Source organism: Quercus suber, unplaced genomic scaffold, assembly GCF_002906115.3.
Source record: "Quercus suber isolate HL8 unplaced genomic scaffold, Cork oak 2.0 scaffold_402, whole genome shotgun sequence".
In the NCBI taxonomy this organism is placed as follows: Eukaryota; Viridiplantae; Streptophyta; class Magnoliopsida; order Fagales; family Fagaceae; genus Quercus; species Quercus suber.
Window position 1 is genome coordinate 106,891 of NW_027069853.1, and position 6,208 is coordinate 113,098.

The following is a 6,208-nucleotide window of genomic DNA, read 5'->3' on the forward strand; positions in this document are numbered from 1 at the left end:
ACTACAAGTTAAAAATAACATAGACCAAATTGACAGCTAGATGTAGAGACCAAATTGACACTAATTCCAAAATGGCATTTTCACCTAAATTTTATCTGCATAAACCCTATGTAAGTTTAAATTTATGTATCAGTTGTCTACTTTTAATAGAATTAAATATTTTTATGGATCAGTTGGCCCTCTTGGTACTACTGTATTTAGCTTGGTTAACAGAGCAATGACTAAGAGTCTTGTGGGTCTTGGTGTTTCAAATAAAGACATTTAGGATTTAAATTCTCCACCCCTAACTATCAATGTATTGCATTCAATAAATAAATAAAACTATCCTTGTGTGTGTGTATTATTGGATATATTTCAATAATTTATTTTTGTGATAATGTAAATAAGAGCAACATACAGATCTAATCATAAACAAGAATACAAATAGATTCAATATATGAAAAGAAATTTGTTTAAATAACTCATAGACCATATGCGTGAATGATGAATAATGCATAATTGATCAAATCTTGTGTTCTCTTTAAGGCAAAATGTCACCCCTCACACAATCTGCGGTGCTTAGAGATTCATGGATGTCTGCCTCCCAAAATAAAATGACCTACAACACAGAGAAGAAGCATTACAAGGACTGTACTTTGCGAACTGAACTATGTCTCTTTCTCTTTCTTTGACTCTATGTTTATGCACAAAAATATTTTCTCTGAGAGAAAGTTTTTCTATCAAAAGTTATTTTTATGAATGAAGGAGTATCAATATATACGTTAGTAATCATACACACCGTTCAAGAATAATTGATATATACAAACTTACTGACTCAAAAAATAAAATAATAAAATATTATTATTATTTAGACAAAAGGACCCAATCCACACGTCTAAAGCCCAACCTAATGTCACCCATGTGTGTGTAAACTCATATTCTTTTTTCCTTTTTTATGTAAGACTCAAGGATTCTTACCACCTTAATACTATGCTCAAGTGGACACATTAGGAGTCAATTTCTTATTCACTCCATAATATTTTTCTAATTTTTTTTTTCTTCATCATTTTTGGTCCTTTGAGTTTTGTTGAAGTTATTTCCTTGGGGGCTTGGGTTTAGTTTGTGTGAGAGATTGCGCCCCCAGCCCGTTTTTAGGTGTTGGGCCAAACTCATGTGAATAGGTGGAGTCGTATTATTGCCTCTCAAAATGGAGGTTCGACTAACTATATTTTCCCCTTTAGATTAAAGGTTTAACAATAGAGTCACCACTTATTTAATTATTGGAATAAATAAGAAAACCAAAATTGAAAAAATTCCTTATTTTATTAATTTGAAATTGAATTTACATTGATCATAGGAAATTACATGGCTTTGGTCCTAGATACAATTTAAGATAAAGTACATGGCTTTATTTCCTAGTTACAATCTAGAAATCGAAAATTACATTGATTAGCATTTGATCTACTAACGCTTGATCTAAGCTCGGAGGCTATGTTACAAGGTGGGAAGGTGTTAGACACCCACCTTGCTCAGTGAAACCGGTCTTCTAGACTATGGTAGCCAACATTCATATCACATCATCCAAGATGTTATCAATCAATTTGCATGTTAAATTTAAAGTGTGTACATGTGATAAACCCTAATTCAATTTATTAAGCATTTCATTTGGATTGAAAAATAAATTCTAGTAAATGTGTATGGATGGTGATATCCTAGCTTCAAGAATTTTAAAAAATTATTAAACAAACATCTATTTCATGTTTTTGATGTAGATTTAAGATTAAAACTAGTGTCATGTATGAACATGTGATGAACAACCAAGAATATTTGAAGAACATTTAAGAACATTCAAATATATTCAAGGGAATTTAAATAATTACTATCACGCTTTAATCTTAAATTTTTATCATGACAACATAAAAAAACCAATTAGGGAAAGAGATTATACATTCATGCAAGATCCATATAATGGAGGAGGAGACTCTTGAGGGAGGTCCTAAGGGTAAAGGAAAAGAAAAGTTATGAGAGGAAGAGTGAGTCTAACTTAATACCTTGAGTCTCAAGAAAACCAAGATATGACAAGACCACTCAACTTCCTAGAACTCAAGAGAGAAGAAGAGAGGGTTTTTTTTTGTTTTTTTTTATTTTTTTTTTTTTTTTTGTCCTAGAATGAAGGAGATTGAGTTTTTATATAGTAGTAGTGGAGGAAATATGAATGAAAGGCCATTTAATGAGGGTTGACAAAGAATCATAAACTTAGACCGCATTTTAGCCTTGGGGAAAATCTAGTGCATTAAATGGAGAGATTGGTGGGAGTGAGGAGCAAGCCAAAATTCGGTTTTCCCGTAGTTGCTATAATAGCCTATAGAGCCAACTTCAAAAAATCATATTTGACTCAATTCTAATCGGAATTATCTCGTTTTTGTGCTCAAATTGAAGTCCTAGATGTCTAGTTTATGGAAAAATTAACCTCATTCAGAGATTCAAATTATTCTGAGAGATATCAATGAAATGGTGAGTAGAAGTCATTTGTTAGAAAATGGTTTCTGCACAATTAACATTAATATGTCCAAATTAGCTCTCAATTAACATTAAATGGCTCCAATCACTCCCATTTCAGACTTAATTGATTCCAAATTTACTCTAATTAAAAGATAATTGCACAAATTACTCATTGAATAATTAATGTTTAATTATCTAATTAATTAGGTGTATGCAACCTTACTATAAAATGTAGTCTTAACCAATCAGATTATGATACATTATTAATCTCAAATTGATTATAATTATAATTAATTGGAATCAATTGTTCATAATCACATATAGTCAGACTCAATTTGTAATAGTGCATCTCGGCCATAAAAACTTGATTTGATGATAACTTTTAATCTGATGGTCCGATTAGGGCTTATGACCAGTTGATTTGATTGTTACAACATTAAGATCAATTTGGTGAAATGAGATTAAGGATCTGATGACCAGAATCAAGATGCATATTTCCAATGCGAAATTACCCTTTTACCCTTCATGTGAGGTTAAATGCGGGTTGCAAAATGGGGTGTCAATAGTTTGTAAGTGGTTTAGATGTGTTTCTCTAATAAAATTTCCTACTTTTCATCAAATATATTAAATCTATTTTTAGAGGGTTAGACTTAGAAACATTAACTACTAAATGTTGTCTTGTTAGTTAATAGAATTAAATCTTATTTTAAAGGGGAAATGATAGTAGATCCCATATGATACTAGGAATACTACAAATTTTACTACATAGCATAGAAATGAAATGTTATTTAACAAGAAAAAAAAAATAAAACCAAAAAAAAAAAAAAAGTATAGAGTGAAAAACAAAAATTAAATCTTATTCTAACCAATACATATATAGCATAGAGTGAAGAAAAAGTACTATATCATAAATATGTACCGACCAAACTCATAAATCAAGTGATATACAGATGTTAATTGCATGAATTTTATTATATTATAAAATCATACGTATCGTAAAATACATAGACATATATGTTTAACTTTGGTTTTTTGTTAAAAATTGGTGCTTTTGATTTGATTTAACAAGTTGTTAGAGTTGTTTTTAACACAAAATTATTGGGCTACTTGATTGAACCTAATAAAATAACATGTCCATGAGTTCCCCCCCCCCCCCCACCACACTCCCCTTCTCTTTTCCTCCTACAAAATGATGAAGAAAATGTCAATAAATAAATAATTACAAGATAATGAACATAATTAACTTAGAGGGAGTAATTAGAGAAGATGATGAATATGATAAGAATGAAATTATAATTTTGGCTATGTATTATCTTTTTGGTGTTTAATGAATATGAATGTTTTTTTTAGAAGACAATGAATATGAATGCAGATTTTATAAACATGTGTTAATTTGATTTCTTTAATTAGCTTTGTTAAATATTATTACATAAGTGAGATTAAATTAGTCATTAGTTGAATATGTTTTGAATAATAATAAATATCTATTTTAGATATGTAAATCTATAAAAAAAATTATAAATTTTATCAAGTGTTTATGTTTCTTAGAATATACAATACAATATGATACATAATATGAAAAAATAAATAATAAATTCAAGTTCTAACAACTACAACTAGAGCATGATTGTATAGTCCACAGACAAAATAATAATAATAATAATAAACCAATCTCAAAATAAAAGTGCAAGGAAGGAATAATATATCAATCTCAAAATAAATACTCTATATTTCATATCCACAATTGTCTTAATCATGCACTATTTTGTTTATTATATTGGTGTACGGGCCTTGGTAAAGGGTATCTATCTTGATGTGTTTCTAAGATAATAAGGCCACTTTCAAGGCTAAGATCCATTATTAATTTTAAATAATAGATCTCAACTTTTTTTTTTCCTTTTTAGAGGACTATGTAGTGAGTTTTTTGGCTGAATATTGCACAAAAAATGAATTTATTTGTGATATGGGTATTGTTGGAAGTGATTTGGGTAAATGAGAAAAGAAGCAAATTTCGGCAACACCGTTGCCAAAATTCTAACAAAAAGTATGAGAGATAAGAGAGAAATGACGTGATGGCTAGAGTGAGAAAAAATTTGAATGAGGTTATCGAAATTTCTACTGCCCAAAAAATGTTGCCAGAGGAAGTGCCCAAAGGAGAGAAGTGCTCAAAAGGAAAAAAAGTAATTGTGGCAACCAAGTTGCTGAAATTGTAGGGGAGTGAGGAGAGAGAAAAAAGGAATTATGGTAGCCAAGTTGCCATAAATGGGAGGAAAAAAAAAATTGTGGCAACCAAGTTGCCGAAATTGTAGGGGAGGAGAAAGAAAAATTTAATAGGAATTTTGGAATGCCGAAAATGGAGGAAAAAAAAAATAATTGTAGCAATGGAGTTGCTGAAAATTGGAGGAGTCAATCACCTCTTCCTGATTCTTATTTTCCAAAAACTTAAGTACATAGAATATATTCTTTATTCATTCCCATAAAAACCTACTAATATCACACATAGAATCTATGTCATGTATAGATTCTTTTTTGTCTTTTTATTTCTCCTCCTCGTTATAAAAGGCAACATCAGTTTTTGTATCTCCTCACAGAAAGTGTTAACATTTTTCGTATTGTTTCACTTACTTCCGATTGTTCATTGCTTTATTACTCTTCTGCTTTGCTCCAATGTGCACAACTAAGGATTGTAAGTTTTGGGTTAATGTCTTTTGCTTTGCTTTATTAACTTATAGCTCTAGAAATTAACAGATTTATTATTGTTGTATGAATATATGCTTTGTAAATATTAGAAGCTAATACATTGTAAAATATTATGTATTGTTGTATTAGAGTTAATATTGTTTGTATGACTATGATTATGATTATGATTATGATTATTGTTGTTGTTGTTGTTGTTGTTAATCAAATTTTAGATTAATGAATTCTTTATGGTTAGAACTACATGCATTTTAAGTTATATTTGAAATTTACCATAATAAATTGTAATAGTCACCATATATGAATTTGATAATTTGTAGTTGATAACAAATAATCAGCCTATGACTTAGGTGCTTCTCAAAAAAAAAAAAAAAAAAAAAAAAAAAAAAAGGACTATGCTTTAGGCTAGGAATACTTTATTTTCAAATATCTTTTAATTGATGTCCATAACTTTAGCATAGATTGTTGCCTTTAACTTAGGCTAGGAACGGTCTATTTTGAAATTCAAATATTTTTCACTCGTTGTAGAATATTGCCTTTTATAGCAAATCTCAAGTATCTTGTTGATATCATTATAAATACAATATCTTGAACTCTTTTAAGGGTCAAACTGATTGACATAAACTTTTTAGTATTGTTGTTATTTTTTGTTTATTTATTATTATTTGATTTTTTTTTTATTGCAAGTATCACTCTATAATTCTCACTTTTTCAGTTAGTATTACAATTGTGGTAAGCATCTCGACTTTCTAATTAAATTTATATATATGTTTTGTTAATTTTGAAATTATTTAATATTATTTATTGTTATTGTTATTATATGATCAATAAAATTGTAATAAGTTGTATTGTTGTGATATTTTTATAATCATTTTTACTTTGTTATTATCAATTATTACATCTATTACTTGGATAAAATATATTGCATAATATGTTTGTTGGTTTATAATAAAGATATGTATGTGTATTATTATTATTATTTTTTTTATTTAGTACAATAAATCGTACATTTGTGTTTCTTTTGGTTTCA